General features: G+C 43.5%; 1 protein-coding gene across 7 annotated transcripts in view; it reads right to left on the bottom strand.

Moving 5' to 3' along the window:
• Positions 1-19,001, bottom strand: part of LTBP4 (latent transforming growth factor beta binding protein 4) — a 1,439,220-nt gene that overhangs the window by 470,031 nt on the left and 950,188 nt on the right. The gene's annotated exons all lie outside the window — the stretch shown is intronic.

Below are 19,001 nucleotides of genomic sequence, written 5' to 3' on the forward strand. Positions count from 1 at the left end.
TCTTGTAACAAAAGTGCAGCAGCAGTAGTGTTCCAGCCCTGGCAATTACATACGACCTCCTTCAGCCTCCGTGCCAGCCCCCCCCACACACCGGGGGCTTATCGGACTTAATTGCCAGGGCTGATTTGCAATCCCAGTCCCGCCCTGGTAGTCATAGCACAATCAGTATTGTTTTGAATGCACCCTTTTTGCCCTTCTGCTGATTTAGAGTGGTAGAATCACATTGCATTAATGATGCAGTATTTATGCGTCACATCATGGAAAATGGAATCACGGAATGGTTTTCGCCAGTATAGGGCTGGTGAAATCTAAATGCAAATCATGATGGAAAACATGCAGCGACAAGAACACTACAGGATATTGCAATTGAGGTAATATGAAGCTGTAATGTTAATGTTCATACATTTATGCAAAAGTATCGTCACATTGTGCCACTTGGCAGAGATCGCCTAGGATTGCAGGGTTCTAGATATTATAGTGGAGATGTACGGCCTAAAGCTCACACAATCACAACCAAACAACCCTCCCCCATGCACACAGGCTCTCCCTAGAACATCACAGCATGCTCCAAGAGGAGATGCAGACACTACTCTGCAAAGGAACTATAGTACCTGTTCTACCCCACACCGCGGCAAAGGGATGTACTTATACTTCCTGATTCCCAAGAAAGAAGGGTCCCTGAAGCCCATCCTCAAACTCAGGCTCCTCAACAAGCCCATCCTATCAGAGCACTTTCATACGGTGGCAATCCAAGATGCCATTTCACTGCTTCAGCACGTAGATTTCATGACCGCCCTCGACCTGAAAGATGCCTATCTTCACATACCCATCTACCCTGACCCTAGAGGATTACTCCGGGTTGTGGTAAGTGGTCAGTATTATCAATTCGAAATGTTACTGTTTGGAATAAGCACACCTCCCAGGGTGTTTACAAAGTGTATGTAGGGGTAAAAGCTCATTTCAGAAGGAGCGGCTTCCACGACTTTCCTTATCTGAACGACTGGCTGATCAAGAGCAAATGCTAACACACACCCATGACACCCTATATCTCTTGCACAGCCTAGGCTTCACCATTATTGCAACCAGATCCCATCCCCAGCCACTACAAGTACAACTTTTCCTCTGGGCCATTCTCGATTCCTGAGTAGAGAAAGCATTCCCCAGCCCAGTAAGGGTGCAAGCAATCTAAACAACACTAAACAACACTACCTCTTTTTTGATCAGATCGCCCGGTAATGGTTAGAAAGATCATGCGCCTTCTAGGCTTGATGGGCTCCTGTACAGCCAGAGTCCCACACGCCAGGTTACACATGCGTCCATTGCAGAAGTGCCTAGTAGCACAATGGTCATAAGCAGAGGGTCAGTGGGAGGATCTAGTGTTGATTTGGGGTCACACTTATCGCTCTCTGCAGTAGTGGAATGCCAAAAACCTGTTGCAGGGATTGCCCTTCCTGGACCAAATTCCCCAAGTGACCATCAACACTGACGCCTCACTGAATGATTAGGGGACACACTTACAAGACCTGACCGTACAAGGTATGTAGACACCAGATCAATAGGATCTCCATATCACTTACCTGAAATTGTTGGCGGTCCAGTTAGCTCTCAGGGCCTTCCTTCCCCTCATTCAACACTAGGTAATTCTTGTCGGGAAGGACAACACAACAGCCTTGTTTTATCTGCAGAAACAGGGCGGCACACACTCCCTTCAGTTTTCGGCTGTAGCCCAGGGCATTTGATGGTGAGAAATTCATCTCACAGTCCATCTCCTCATACAATACATCCCAGGGTGGACAATGACTTTACAGACCTGCTCATCAGGAGGCATCAACAAGTCCACAAGTGGGAACTAAACCCCGAAGTTCTACTCCTGTACTTCCACCATTGGGGGTTTCCCCACAAAGACCTGTTTGCCACCACCGAAAACGCGAAATACCCAAACTTACCCTCCAGGTTTCCACACCCATAGTACAAGGGCAATGCACTATGGATGTTATAGGATACTTCCGTATGCTTTTTTGCCTCTGCCACTTCCTCCCTTCATGGTTTGGAGGTTCTGGCAAACATCCCTCATCCTCATTCTAGTAGGCCCAATGTGTGCCAGCCAGCCCTGGTTCACCACACTTATCGACCTCTCTCTAGTGCCTCATGAGAAGATGCCCAACAATCCGGATCTTCTCTCCCTAAATCAAGGCACTCACAGATATCCCAACCCCAAACTGCTCAATCTTGTGTTTTGGCTCCCGAAGTCCTAGAATCAGAGTACCTTAACCCCTCCCACGCTCATGACGAGCTCAGCTCGTCATGAGCCACGGTTCTCGTGTGCTCATGACGAGCTAGGCTCGTCATGACCGTTAGAACGCTCACACGCTGGGCTAATTCCCCTGCTGTGCTGGGTGTTCTAAGGAACGTGCGTGGTCTTGACGAGCTCAGCTCGTCATGAGCACACGAGAATCATGGCTTATGACGAGCTGAGCTCGTCATGAGCATGGGGGCGCAGTGCGCGCCCCCTGCCCCCAACACAGCCGGGGAATCGGCCCCGCAGTGAAGGGGTTAATCACCAGCAGAATGCATGACCATTCTTCAAGAGGCTTGCAGGTCTCCTACCAGAGCATGCTATGCAGCCATGTTCAAATTGTTTGTACACTACTGGCTCCCTAAAAGCATTGATCTGAACTCAACCGTTCAAGACATTGTTGCCTGATCTATTTGCAAAAGTCACACCTTGCTTATACTTTTACAAAACGTTATTTGGCTGCTGCCACTGCATATCTCCTAATTAGAGCACACTTCGCTTTTCAGGCTGCCTGTTATCAAAGCCTTCATAGAAGGGCACAAAGAGTATCCCACCACACATACCACCCACTCCTGTGTGGAACCTGAACATTGCTTTGACTAGATTAACAGACCTTCCTTTTGAACAGCTTCACTCGTGTTCTTTGCAGTTCCTTTCCTGCAAAGTGCCTTTTCTGGTAGCAATCACTTCCCTTTGGCGTGTTAGTGAGATACAGGCACTTACCCTGGATTAATCTTTCTTCCAAGTGCATAGGGTGCTCCTCAGGACAAACCATAAATTCCTACCTCAGATGGTCTCTAGTTTCTACCTCAGTCAAACATTTGAGCTCCCAGTGTTCTTCCCACATCCAGAATCAGTAGCAGAACAAGCTCTTCACTCATTAGATTTCAAGAGAGCACTCATGTACTACATTGACAGAATGAAGCCTTTTAGTAAGACACAGCAAACTTTGTCTACTTCTCGAGGCCGCACAAGGGGAATGTAGTGTCTAAATCATGAATTTCACTCTGGTTGGTGAAATGCATACATGCGTATTATGATAAAGCCAAAAGCCCTTTGCCGATCCCTCCCAAACACCTACACAACAGCAAAAATTGAGCTTCTATGGCTTTCTTGGGAAAAATTCCAAACCTCAACATTTGTAATGCGGCTATCTGGCTCACCCCCAAAACATTACTGTGTGAACTTTTTAGCACGCCAATGAGCCAACGTTGGTCAGGCAGTCCTTTGCAAACTTTTCCAAGCCTCTGTAACATTCTGAGGCTAGCCACCACTTCTTGGAGGACCTCTTTACAGTCTATGCACAATGTGTATATACACAGCTACAAATGCCACAAACAGAAAATGTTACTTATCCTGTAAACATCTGGTCATGGCATGAAGTGCTGTAGATTCACATTCACGCACCCATCTTCCTGGAAGTCTTTAGATGCTGCAGACGTTCTTTAATTTCCCCCCTTAATCTTTCTTACGCATGGTCATCTTTTCTGTATCTCTATGCTCCATCTAGTCCTCACCCTACATGCGGAAAATAATCTAACAATAGAGCTGATACCCATCTTCATTAACAGTGATAGGTGGAATACCATTACCTTGATACTCGAAAATACTTTGAAGAGAAATAACTTGCACACTACTGAGCCCAACACTAGGTGACAGGAGCATCTACAGCACTGCATGCCACAAAGAGATGCCTACAGGTTTAGTAAAATGTTCCTTACTCATGATATAACTTTTGACTCTGAATTACAAGGTAATTCATTCCACTGTGAAAAAATCGTATTCCCTTTCTCTTCAAGTTATGCCATTTATATTCAGTGCTGTGATAAAATTTCTTGAAAAAAGGGGGGCAACCCACTAACCCAGGGACCTGGCCCGACCATTTTTAACAACAGAGTGGTCCCTTTGGGAAAGTCTAGCCCATGACTTTCATGGCAATCGTATTACAACAGGGTTAGAAGAAAACTTCTCAAATGAGTGAGTTTCCGTTATGCGTTTCCTGTATTTATTTATACATATCCCATTTTTTAATATAGAAATGATTTTTAGCAGTATAATGCAATATTCATACTTTTCTAGAAACAAGGTGATCTTATGTAGCATGGCTGAAAGTAAAATAAAAGTGCTGTGACACTGTCAGCTCAGGCCACATAATAGGATTTTGTTTCCTTCAGCCATGCTGCACAGCAGCTGTGCTGCTGGACAACATGGTTGAAAAAATCCTGACAAAGCCAATAGCTATTGTGTTGGGACAGAACTATTGGTTTTTTTCAATTCCTGTTTTCTGCCAGGACGGGCGGGTGGGAGAAAACGTGCAACAACACAGAATGATGGGAGGGACCATGCAACAGCACGGAGGGATGGGAGAGGGAATGCAACAACACGGAGGGACATGAGTGTGGCAGGGAGCATGCAACAACACAGAGTGATGGGAGAAAGCACGCACCAGCACGGAGGGATGGAAGGGGGAATGCACCAACATGGAGGGACCGGAAGGTGTGAGGGGGTATGCAACAACACAGAAGGATGGGAGGGACCATGCAACAGCACGGAGGGATGGGAGGGGGAATGCAACAACACGGAGGGACATGAGTGTGGCAGGGAGCATGCAACAACACAGAGTGATGGGAGGGAGCACGCAACAACACGGAGGGATGGAAGGGGGAATGCACCAACATGTAGGGACCGGAAGGTGTGAGGGGGCATGCAACAACACAGAAGGATGGGAGGGTGCAAGAAGCACACAGAGGGACGGGAGGGAGCATGCAATAGGGAGGGACAGGAGGTTTGGAGGAGCACACAAAAACACAGAGAAAAACAGAAGGGTGGAAGGGAAGAAGACTGAAAAACTAAAAAGGAACAGGCATCAGCATCGGAAGAGAGTGGGTGAAAGCAGCAGCACAGTGCAGGACCAGAAGGAAGACAACCTAGAAACATATGTACCTTTAGTGAGTGCTGCAAATAGAAGAAAAATGTAGATCAGGTCTGAAAGCGAGAGCAGTGAAAGGACACTCACAAAGAAAGGAACCAGTACTTGGTCCATGCTCCAGAAACACACAAAGAGGATGTGAGACCAACATGCACTGACCAAACAGAAGCCAGAAAATGAGAGTGATGATGAGGCCAACCAATGGCAAGCCCCCTTTAAGCAAACTAAATATCTTACAAGCAACAGCACATGTGTTCATGCAGGCTAAACCTAAAAAACAAAAAAAAGAGTCTTTTACAGCTGCTGCTGATGTCCTGGAGAGATTGCAGAGCCCTGATTGCCATCAGCAGGGGCATAACAGAGGCCCCTGCAGCCCCTGTGGTGAAGGGGGGCCCTAACCCACCAGGTGGCCCCCAACCCTTCAAGAAGAGGCCCATTCAGTCCAAGACCAATGAAAAACTCAGAGAAATTGGTGACTCAAAGGGCTCCTCGTCATATTCTGCAGACGGGCCACTTCATTTTTCGTACACCCCTGGACATCAGCTGTGCTCAATGTTCACATATTGAACTGGAAGCTCACTCTCTGCAGCGGTTCCCAACTCATATTGTCTGCCACTTTGTGATATTGGCTCTGAAATGGGTGACCGCACCAAAGGAGCTAATATCGTGTGACACACGGTGGTGCCATATGAGTTGGTAGGTTCGATGTGGGATCCTATTCTAGACTATCCGGTGCATGATTAACAATACTGTGAACTATTCTCATTGGTACAATGAACAGTTAAAATATGCTAGCCAAATTCAATCATGAGAAACACTGGTAGAGCAGGTGCAGTTGCACCAGAGCCTAATGGATGTATGACATTACAACGCATGCTTTTACCACGCATGCTTTTACATCGCAACTTTTACAATGCATGCCTTTACAACGCATAGTGTTGAGGGGTGCTGGATAGTGAATAGTGTAATTTACTATTCCAACTCCAGTCCCCGTGGATAGTGGGGAAGGTGTTGGATAGTATATTAAATCTATTCCCTATCCTAGAGCGCCCCCCAGCGCAATGTGTTGTAATGGTTTGCGTTGTAAAAGTTGCGATGTAAAAGCACTGCGTGGTAAAAGTTGCGTTGTAAAGGATGTTTCCCGGGCCTAACAGTGTGAAGGGCCCACTGAAACCCCTACACCTGTTGTTTACTACCAACCAAGCAGAATTGGACTATCGGCCCTGGAAGAAAAATTCAAACCAGCCTAACAATGCAGGAGACAAAGACTTTAGTGGGGCTATGGATCATGGTTGGGTCATGGCAGCCAATTCAGCTCTTAAAGTCACCCACTAGCTTGCAACTAACCTGAAAAATGCCAGAGTAGCTGAATGGCCAGTTTGGGTGGACACTGACCATATTCCTTTAATGCATTAAGGTCTGTGACAACCTTGCAAGACAACTGCCTGATAGTGGAAGGTCAGTGGGGGAGCAGTAACCTTTGATTTTGGAACATTGGTCTGCTCAAGCAACCCGCTACTTTTCAGGAAAACTTACCAACAGTGTTTTTCAGACCATAGATTAGCCTGTAACATGTCACAATCAGATGAATATCTAGCAGAATCTACTAGCAGTCTCCCCCTTTGCTGGACTGCACTCGTCCCGCCAAAGCATAGCACATTCAACCCGGGAAAACCTGTAGAAAATGGGCACAGATTTACTAAGTTTTGGTATCACTTTTGTGGCATAGCCCCAATACAAAATCAATTTTGGCATTTACTAAGCCATGCAAAGTCAATTTGCGTGGCTTTGCGTGGTTTAATAAACACAAAGCAAGGCCAGGACGCGCATAATGCTGCCTTACGTTATTTTGCATCAGGTAACTGTTACATGGGTGGAGCATATTCACCCTTGTATTTTGGCGCAAGACCGAATTTACAAAGACTTGTAAACCTGTGTTTGGACCAAAATAGTGCGCCTAACTGACAGAGGAGTGACAATGAGAAATATATTTATTTCTCCTCATTACTTCCTATTTCTATGTGTGATACATTCTGAATCATACGTACAAAAAAGGGGAAATTGCCTCTTACGATTCCTTTTGTGCAGGAAGGTGTCCCTTCCTGCAAAAAAAAACAATCCTGCCTGTAATGCAGGCACCCTTGCAGCATGACATAAGGGTTCCTGCAAAGGTGCTAGGCAGCACACAGTGTGCCAGTGGTAGGGGAGAGCAGAAGTGTGCCATATCTAAGTAGAGATGTCACATTTCCACTCTCTCCCTTTATATTTATACATAATAATAGACTTACTATTATCAAATTCACATCGACGTATATTGACGATATACATATTGTTAATGTATATAGATGTGTGTTAAGAATAGTGAACCTATACTTGCCAATATACAGTTACCTCCTGGATATTTTGGTAGTCAAAAGTTTGGCAAAGGCATGGTGTCACGATATTTAGCACTCAAAAATTCGATATACAACCTACCTAAAATTGTTAAAATGTTAAATGTGTCTGTGTAATATAAAAATGCAAATCACCCCTCGAATGTACAATGTTCCATTGTTCTTCGGCTAAATTCACGCAATAGACATGACAATACATACGTACATCTTATCTTCACGTGTCAGTCCCTGAAGTTAACTCGTTCTGCGGCAACCAAGATAAACCCAAGAGAAATTGAGAAAAATGTTGGTGTTAATACTTTAAAAGTCTATCCGAACACCTGTATCCAATCTTTAAACTTGAGGCCAGTCACTTGTGGAAGCACAAATGTTGCTCTTTAAAACCTGTTGCACCCTGACTTCAAGGGCTCGGGATCTGTCTGTTACATCCCCAATAATTAGCAAGGTTATGTCTGAGCAATAAAATGCTGTTCCTCTGACAAAAAAACTTGGGAAAAGTCCCTCCGGGGTGGGTTGGGCTTGGAAGGTCAGCTGCAGAGGTACAGGTATCAAGCACAGCTGGGCGTCGCGTGCGCCAATAGTCCAGCTGCAAAGAAGAGGGGAGTGGATGGCCCTGTGTTTGCTACAAACCTGTTCTATTTTACAGAGTTTACAGAACAACCAAGTGTTTTATTAGAAAGATTCAACTTCAACAAAAGGAAACAATCTTTTGAAGAAACTGTGGAGGAGTATATCTCTAGCTTAGGATTTTCGTTTTTTAAATGTCATTTTGGTTTAACCGTAGATGTTTTGATCAGAGATCAATTTGTGTTCATTCCTAAAGGCCCATAGGAATGAAATGGGAGTCATTCCTTATTTGCGATTAGCAATTTGCTAATCGCAAATAAGGATGCGATTTCAAGGGTGCCAGGGGTGTCCAAAGGACACCCTGTAGCACCCCTGAAAATGAAAATGTAGACTGATGTTGCGCACACACATGTCCAAAGGACATGTGTGTGTGTGTAACATACAACTGAGAAAAATGCACAAAAGTGCATTTGTCTCAGTTTTCGCTATTTACCACGAAGTCAGACTACGCGGTAAATAGTGGCAAAAAATAGCGAAATCACAATTTTTCAAAGGTTCATGAATAGCATTTAAGGAATCTCAAATTGAGATTCCTTAAATGCGATCACAATTTGAAAAATCGCAATTATTTGCGATTTTTCAAATTGCGAGTTCATGACCCATTGATGAATTCCAAATGCCATTTTTGCGGGCGCAAACGGCTGAATTTAGCGATTCGCACCGTTTGCGCTTGCAAAAATGCTTGATGAATCTAGCTGAAAGTGATTACTCAGACTGACTCTTCTAAATGGGTCAGTCCAATCATTATAGTTCACAAACAAATTGTCGATATAAGATTATATGCAGACTTGCACACTTTAAACAAGAATTTTGTTGTTAATATCATCTATTGCCTAAAATCAATGATTTGTTATCAAATAATAGTGGGACTAAATTTTCTCTTTGTTGGATCATCGCTCGGCCTATCATCAGATTCCTCTTGCTGCAGAATCCCAAGACTAACAACTTTTATCACCCTTTTTGGGGCGTATACTTTTTTAAGGTTTCCTCTCAGTCTGGCTTCTGCAGCGAGTGTGTTTCAAAAACTCATGGATTCTATATTAGCTGGAATACCTGGAACACAACCCTATCAGGATGATGTCTTCATTTTTTCTAGCACAGCACTGGAAAATAAACACATTTTATCAAGCGTACTTAATGTGTTCAAAAGTGTAGGCATCACACTTAAAGCTGATAAATGTAAATTGTGTAGAACTGACTTAGGCTAGCTCGTGCATCGGATTTCTGATATTGGAATACATCCCAAGTTTTCTTTAGTTCAAGCTATACAAGAAGTTCCTCCTCCTAGAGATAAAGATTCACTGAAGTCTTTTCTGGGCATGAGTGAATATTATGCTAAGTTCATTCAATGTTATGCCATTATTGTACAACCACTTAGGAATTTCTTGAAAAACAATTCTCAATTTCTTTGGACTGAGGATGGTGATCAGGCATGTAAAACAGTTAACAATGTTATCATGAATGCACCTGCTTTATCGGCATTCAAACCAGGCTCAAAATGTATGGGTACTGTTGATGCCAGTCAAATTGGTATTAGTGCTGTAAACAGGACAACAGTCCTAGGTAAAGACCCGGTGTCCGGATAGTAAATAGAGTTGGCCTCGTTGCGAAAGTATCAGCGAACTGCGGCACTGCCCCAAAGAGGTCTAGAGGCGGTAAAATAGCACGTAGGTCCGCATGGTAACGAAACCGAGGAAATTGATTAATGATTTGTGATCAGTAAAAAGAACATAACTCATACCCCACAAATAGTTTTTGAATTTCTCAATGCCCCAAGAACAGTCCAAAGCTTCTATCTGAATGGTACTAGAAGGAGACACTGAGATTTTAAGTGTGCTACAAGCAAAAGCAACTGTGTGCTCATTACCACTGTAGCATTGTGAAAATACAGAACAATCTCCCACCCGACCTCTATTTCTTTAGCAGTGGCTTGCTAGAACTCTAAACATGGGGCATGCTAAAGTACTACTCTCCAAACACCAACTTTGATAGTTGTTATTTCATATTTTATTACATTTTATCTTTTTGTTTTTTAGATATTTTGAAAACACATTCGTCAAGGTTTGAAAATTAACTTCAGCGACATTTCATTTTGTGCAACAATCACAATACAATTTCACATTTGTGGTCAGAATATGCAAACTGTTACTATACAGAATGAATAGAAGCAAGGAAAAGGAAAAACAACAATCCCCTGCACTCATCCCTCATTCAAATCATCCACAGCCATATCACTAGCATATTCACACTACCAACACTGCATGCACAGATGGATAAAGAGCGGGGTGGCATCATCCACCCTCGTTTGCTGTGCTGAAGTCTGGGGTGTCACAATCTCTGGCCTGAGAGTGTGACACCCCAGACTTCAGCACAGCAATGTCGCTGAAGTTAATTTTCAAATCTTGATAAAATGTGTTTTCAAAATATCTAATAAACAAAAAGATAACATTTAATAAAATATGAAATAACAACGATCAAAGTTGGTGTGTGGAAAGTAGTACTTTAGCATGCCCCATGTTTAGAGCTCTAGCAAGCCACTGGTAAAGAAACAGAGGTGGGGTGGGAGAATGTTCTTGTAACCACATTAATTTGATTGTTACCCCTCCTCCCAGACCTATTAAATAGGGGGTCGCCATTCTTATATATTCCTGATGCTAATGTGCAATCTCAATCCAGATCTGCACAAATTGTTTCAATGCCTACTAGGTTTACAGATTTGTATGTATATTAAATTGTTACTTTATTTTTCATTTTGAAAGGGAAGATGATGTAGTGTATGATGTTAATGTTCATTTTACATGCAGGTGTGAAGCATGTGATCACGAACACATGATCACATGCTTTGTTTACTTATGTTTTCTACTTGAGCTAATGGCTGCATTCCTTCTCTATGTTATCCGCAACCGTAGCTTCAGATACGGTTGGGATTCCATGGAGAGCGGTGCTGTAGCAGTAGGCTCCTGCTTCATTTTAGTTGAAATCCGGTTTACTCCTACCTGACTACGCTTCTTCATTATGATTCAACCCATCATACCAAGCTCCCATAGCAGATGGCAGAAGTGGAACTAAACGAGCACTGGCAAAGCCAATAGGTCTCACCTACAAGAGCTATTGCTTTGGCAATGTTTTGTAGCCATGCTGTACAGTAGTGCAGATGCTATGCAGTGTGCTAAAAGTAATTTTAAAAAGTGCTATGGTGCAGCCAGGGCGCACGTGCTTATTTATTTCAAGAGCCTTAGCACTGGATGCATCATAGTTATTTTTTTTATTATTATTTGTAGCCATGCTGCATGTGTTGACAAATTATTGCTAAAACTGACAAGGCCCATGCCGTACATTATGAACAAAAGGCAATGGCAGAGCCAATAGTCTTAAAAGTGAGAACTTTTGACTTTGCCAATACTTGTTAGGTCACTGCACAACACTCCTGTGATACTGAGCAATTCAGTTAATCTTACAGAAAAACACACAAAGGATGGAATTAAGCTTTAGTTTTTTAAAGAAAACATCAGCTATACTAAAGGTAGAAAAGGAAATGAACTAACAGGAATATTGTAGGATACCGAAAGAAGTTATGACATTTTGACTGCATCACAGACAAATCATGGGGCAAATTATCAAGGGGGTTTATCTCTGCTTTTTTGTCTTTAAAAGCCAAGAAAGCGGAGATAAAATTATCTCCCTATTACCTAGCTGTCGCTAACACCAGTTAGCGACAGCTAGTAGGAGATAGCGACCATCTTGGGCCCCACTTTGCATGTCAGTGATATTTATCACTAATGATATGCAAAGTGGGTGTGCCAAGATGTTAGCGACTGAAAACAGTCGCTAACATCGCTATCTCCTAAAACCAACTTTTGGAGATATTCGCGCTGAGCGCGAATATCTCCAAAAGCTAACACCTGCCCTGAGCAGTTCTTAGCCATGTTATCCAATGGGAGGTGGATAACATGGCTAAGAGCATTAGCTCGGTAATGCATGAATATCGCTGACTTTTCAGCGATATTCATGCATTGCGGCGATTTTTATCGCATTTGCGATAAACCTTGGTAATACCAAGGTTTATTTGCGGTAAAAATCGCCTCAGCTCAGAGGTAAATTTTTGTCTCTAACCAAGCAATAGCGATAATTGTCGCTATTGCTTGGTAATATGCCCCCATATTTTCAACGTGCTAGCATTAGATGTTGTGCTAAAAAATTCGACTTTAATTTATTTGATTTTTGATTTTTGAATGGTGCTTTACTTGTACTTGACTCTTCAAAGCACTGAGTGACAAAGGAAAGGGGATGAGAGAAAGAGACAGGGGAGGCATGAGAGACAAGGTACGAAGTAGAAGGCAAGTAGAAATAGTGTTTTGTTTCAGCTCTCTTCTGAACTTCACCTAGTGTTACGTAAGGGTATTCCACGGGATGTACAATTGATATTGGAGCAATCTGTTCACAAACAGTTGTAATTTCACAGGGAAACTTTCAGCATGCTGAGAGAAGCTGTGGTACCACTTCAAAAATCGTGAAGAAGGGAGGCTTGCAACTAAAATTTCAACTAAGTCACTCATTATGATTGGGTAAGCTGTGGATGTGAAAATTATCACATAAACTAAATCTATAACCGTGGATCAGAATTTTACAGTGGATAAAATGATCTCCTAATCCAATTTCACGCCTGCAATGTGGGCATATCAAGTGGGTGTTGGTGCTTCATTCACCAAAATCTGCATGTCCCAGCATTTGGGAAAATGTGTCCCTCAGGAACTTTAATTAGGATTGACCTCCCAAAGCTTACCTGAGGACCTTTGAAGTGAATCCGGTGTTAAGAGGAGTTACTGCACTTACCAGAATTTCAAGAGCCACTCATACTGAGTGCATTAGTGCTGGATAGGTGAATGAAAACACTTCTGAAAGGAAGAGTGGCAGAATAGCTTGAAGTACAGAATGATAGAATACACAGCTGCATGCGGCTTTACTAGAGTGTGATTTTAGCCGATACGTCTAACAGATATTTTGACTATCAGACTGACCACTTCCAGGTCAAGAGAAAGGAAGGAGATGGGTGTGATGACGAATACTGAACAGTTAAGGAGGAGATGAAGTGCAATAATGCAAAATATTATATCTCCTGCAAAATGTGATGAGAGTGGCGCTAAATTCTACTTAAGATGTCAGCCTAGCGCAGTCGTTGAGAGTCCTATGCTGCCTCATTGTGGCGATTGAGTCTAGTAGAAAACTGCTGTTACTGGAATCAGGCGCCTAGATTGTAATCCCAAGTCCACTTGAAAACTTGTGTATTAGGGGACACTTCATTTCTTCACTCTGTGCTATAGACTCCATATCTATTAAAAATAGGGATTGCGTAGGAACAGACAGAAAGAATGCATGAAGCATTATATTCCCATAATGAATTGCACATACTGAATAAGATCACTCCAGTCTCAAAAGACAGGAGACGGCGCCACAAAAAAGTAATTCAATTTAAACTCTCGGCCTCTCAGTAGGAAGTCTGCAATGCAAAACCATTATTTAAGACTCATCAATGCTTCTTTAACCGTAAGGGTGTGTCCTCAAGATGTAACTCCACTATTAAAAATTCCAATGACAATCTAGCAACCTTGATTAACTAAGGAACAATCTCCATCTTAATATCAGTCCTAAAGCCTGTTGAATTTCACTTCACAGCTCTCCTTTACCTTGACACAGATCATCTCCTCAACAATTTTCAGTCTAGTTTCAGACCCTCCCAAACTAGTGAAGCCATCCTAATAAGCATCATGGAAGAGCTGACCATCAGACTTTGTGTCTTGATCCTGAATGGCATATCTGCAGCTTTCACGACCATGGACCACCGCATCTTCCTCTCCCATCTGAAAGCCTCCTGTGGAACTGAGAGGACCACTCTGCCCTGGTTTCAGCCACTCTTATCCAATCTCAAATAAAATGTGAAACATGACCATTTTCTCTCAATAGTCACTGGGATGCACTGTGGCTTGGCAAAAGCCCCCCCCCCCACCCTTTCCAACTTATTTTAACCCTTTAGGTGCTGCTGTCGGCCAATGGTCGTCACGGGCACTACCTCCCCAGTGCTGCGTGCGACCGTTGGACGTCCATTTCAGCACCGGATAATGGACAGCGCAGCACTGGGGAGGTTTGTTTACGAGCTCCTAAGGTGTTATTGACCCTACGGTCGCTTGACTAAGCATCATCTGCAACTGTAATCAAGGATACCATAGGGCCACTGATTGCGTGCAGATTTATATAAGGATTCTAAATTAAAGTTTCAACCGCAATGCTGTCAAAGACTTCCTCTCAAATGTACATCAGTGAATGAGCCAAAAGTTGCTTTACCTTGATGGAGGAAAAGCAGAAATTGCAATAACAGAAATTGCAAACACAGGTGCTACTATCTGTCTCATTTCCAGTTCACAGTAACTGCTATGCTTAGCTCAGAAAACTAGAAGCTATTTCTCGTTCTTCCCAAAAATGAACAATTTATCCAAAAATATCTTCCATCATCGTTGTTACATCCAAAGCAGTCTCAGTGACCTGCAGGAGCAACATCATACAGCTGTCAGTCTTGTAATGGTCATTTCTCACTCTATTTCAGCGGCTTCAACGAAGATCTTTGTACGAAAAATTTACAAAAACTCTGAGTGCAAAATTTTACTGCACTCCTCATCTATGACTTGGACAGCACTGATCACGCCTCTCACTCCACTAGTTGTAATTCTCTGTTTAATCCACAAAAACCAACCCTCCACAATTCTTCTCCCATCCAGCTTTCAAAATTGGCACTTCCTTCTGATCTGACATGTTGTCAGCTCACAAAAATTGAATACTGATGCTTCCTTTAAGTCATCAGAAGAAGTGAGCACTATGGTCACATTTGCAAGGCTCCTCGTTGTTGATCTCCTTGGGCATTGGTTTTGAGATAGACTGCAGAAATACTGTAAATGCCTGGAGCTTCGCCTCTTTCATGAAGCTTATAGATTGGATCAGTCTAATACGTTTACTATAATCCCCCCTGCATTTCGTCTCCTGTCTTACCCATAGTGCTTTGAAGAGATCCAGGAGTTGTGCAAGAGTTCTAAAAAAACAACACATAAAACAGAATTCGGAAGTCATAAGTGGTCAGCTCAGTGACTTGAGTGTGATTTGAAGGGTTGCCAGCAGAATTCGTGGCAAATGACACACAGCAGACTTAGGGAGCTAGTGAACACAGTTCCCTCTGGGAAGGAGGAGGTAACAAGCATCAGTGTTCGGCTTTGTCTTATTCATTGCCTTGTTCATTAACATAGAAAAGAACTTACAATGAGGTCCCTTTTCGTGTCTTCTCCCATGTCGATGGACATGTAGGGATTCACTAAGACTCACCCTTCAAAGAGTTGGCAATTAGGATGCAATCTGGCCGGTTCATAAACTCATGTATGTGTGATGGAGGCAACTGGAGGATTAGGGTGTGAGGGTGGACACATTAGACGCAGCTCGATGACCTGGACTGTGCGAACAACTTGGCCCTCCTCACCCACACCCATCTGCAGATGCAAGAGAAGACCAACAAAGGGGCAGCCACATCAGCACAACTTGGCCTCAACATGTGAGAAGTGTGGCTCACTGGTTAGAGCGGCAGACTCTGAAGCAGAGATCAGGCCCGGGACCAGGGTTCAAGTCCCGACGCGGCAGGGTCTTGGGCTCAATGTCCGCGGACTCGATAATTCTCGCCTCGACGCCTACTCTAATCATGGGTCCCACGCTGCAACTCTGGGCAATAGCTTGCTTAATCTCCACAACGGCCCCTACAACACTGGGATACCTGGCTTCACCTTGGTGGTGCCCAGGAGGGGCATCTCACAGGGAGAGCCAGGAAGGGATCCACAGCGTTATACAGCGCCGGGACGCCCCGTTGGGGCAGCTGTGCGCTTTACAAAATACACTACATTTACATTTACATCCACAGTGGAAAAAACAAGATCCAGAAAGCTAACACACCCAGTGCAACTGCAGTCACTCTCGCAGGAGATGCACTGACTGAGGCCTTCACTTACCTGGGCAGTTTCATAGACAAGCAGGGTGGCACAGACGCCGACGTCAATGCAAGAATTGGCAAAACAAAGGCTGTGTTCAATCAGCGAAAGAAGAACTGGGACTCCAAGTACCTAACACTGCAAACCAAGCTCAGGCTTTATAACAGCAATGTATAATCTGTCCCAATGTATGGAGCAGAAAAGTGGAGGACAACAGTGACTACCATCAAGAAATCCACACCTTCATCAACACCTGTCTGAGGAAAATCCACCAAATCTGATGGCCAAACACCATCAGCAGCAACAACCTATGGCAGCAGACTTTCGAACTCCTTGCTCATGAAGACGTGAAGAGATGCTGGGGCAGAAAAGGTAACACACGCCGCAAGCCCGCCTCAAACACCACCAGGCAAGCCATCACCTGAAACCCTCAAGGGAAAAGAAAAAGAGGATGGCCAAGAAACACCCGACATTGAGACCTCGAGTTTGGATGATGGAAGCAGATGGGTTACACCTGGAATATGATTGAAAAACAAGCCTAGGACATAGATTGCTGGAGAGGCCCTGTTGATGGCATATACCCCAGGAGGGGTAGAAGGCCGAAGTAAGTAAGTGGTAGATAATGGTGGCAATCACACTAGAAAGGGATCCTGGGAACAACACATACAATTACCTTAAATGTTCTAATTAGTGTAACACACTATGAGGCAGGGAAATGTTTTTATGCAAATGGAAATTTAATTTACACAATAATGAGGTTAAGTATAGACAAATTATTGGTAGTGCCTAACCTATAATATCGTGCCCAGAACTTGAAGTCACAGTTCCCGAAGGATAACGCCAGACTAATGACAGCCAAGATGAGATCCCAAAATAGGTTAAGATCTGCACCAGAGATCCTATTATGTGCAGTATAAATATTATGGAAAGTTAGAAGGATGTGATAGAGGCATTGAATTACCTCAAACATTGAAACATGGTGAAGGATGTGAGTTTAACCTTCTCCAGCGTAGTTGAGAATCGTCGCCCTTCGTTAAGCTGTGAGAAGGTTCCCAACTTCACCTGATTTTTCCTGAGGAACTTTCGTTCATGTCTTGGAAGCCCAAAGGAAATGTGGTTTTGTGCTTCTAAAGATTTTTGGTGCATTCTCAGCCGCCTGCGCTTACACTCACTAATTTTGTCCCCCTGGAACTCAGGCTGGTGTCTTCTTCTTGAACCCAGGCATGTTAAAACACCAAGGCAAACAGTATGCATAGCAATAATCTGGATAACACCGTAAACCATTGGGGAATATGGTCCACAGAAAAGAACTGAGACAAAAGAATTCAAGAGATTACTGGTGACACTGTACCTTAAGCTCAAGGGATCACATGGTCTATAAACTGTGTTATTTGATTTTCACGGTTCAAGTGCACTTTCAGGTGTATCTCAGACCCATTTTTTGTGTTGTGCCTATGTTAACTACTTTACATTATTCATAAGTTAATAAATATTTGTTATTTTGGAAAGAAATAGCTTGGTTACTCCTATGAAAGTTTTGAAATTTACACATTTTGTGTCATGCACATTTTTTACATTTTATTGCTAGAAAAATTCCCACAATTCTTACTATGGGAAACTTGTTCAAGTTGCACAGAAAATGTCTTGCATACCTTTGTACTACAGGTGCTCAATATTCTTGATAGATCTAGCAAAGTGATTTTGTGAAATTTTCCACACTTTTAAAATGGAATAATTTCACACACTCCCGATGTGAGTGTAAAATGAATCACATGTGATTGATTATTATCTGGGGCTCACAAGGAAAAGTTACTAGTCCCTTCCCTGTCGATAGAGGTGTTAGGCAGGACTGCGTTATGGCACCTACACTGTTTTCCCTGTTCATCAACGGAATTGTGAATAGTATGGAATCCATTGCAACCGATGCCCCAACACTAGCGCATGATACAATCCCTATTTTAATGTTTGCAAATGATACATTATTATCTCACAAACCCTGAGTGGGCTCCAAAGAGCTCTCGTGATATTCGAGTTTTGTTGTACAAGGGGCTTGGAAGTTAATGTATCTAAAACGAAAAGCATGGCTTTTAACCCACACGGATCATTTAAACGTGGCATTTTAATGAACAATCATTACTTAGATCAAGTCAAAGCTTATACCTACTTGGGGGTTAATATACAGAATGACCTTAAATAGAACCAACAGATTGACTTGGCAACCCTAAAGCACCAGCAATTAGCTCCACTTGCAACTGGGAGAATAGCTTGTCAATGCAGCATGACGCCACAACACCACAACACCACAATGCCTCCTGGATACCCCCAAAAACCAAGACCAGGACAAGACCAGGTCACACCTGCCACACCACCATCTATGCAGAAGGAGCAGCACCAACACTGAAGTTTGGAGGTTGGAGGTAGTAGGGGGAGGGGCCGACTGGTCGGAGGAGCCGAGGCCAGAAGTTGGGGAGGCCCTGGAACTCCTACCGATGGTGTGAAGTTTGTTGGCTACTGGCGAGCCGGAGAGCAGCATTACCCCACCAGTGCCTTCAGAGCCTGGCTGAGTTATAACTGTCCCCCAGTCGACGTAGGGGACCCCTTCCAAGCTGCAATTTCTCCAAGTACAAGGACCACAATCCAGCTTCCAAGTGAGGTGGAAGGCACAAGAGCCAGGAATCCTTGAGCCTGCACATCCCCGAGCCCTGCACGTACCCCCACCAATACAGCTAGTATAGCCGCCA

The sequence above is a fragment of the Lissotriton vulgaris genome, chromosome 9 (assembly GCF_964263255.1).
Source record: "Lissotriton vulgaris chromosome 9, aLisVul1.2, whole genome shotgun sequence".
Lineage (NCBI taxonomy): Eukaryota > Metazoa > Chordata > Amphibia > Caudata > Salamandridae > Lissotriton > Lissotriton vulgaris.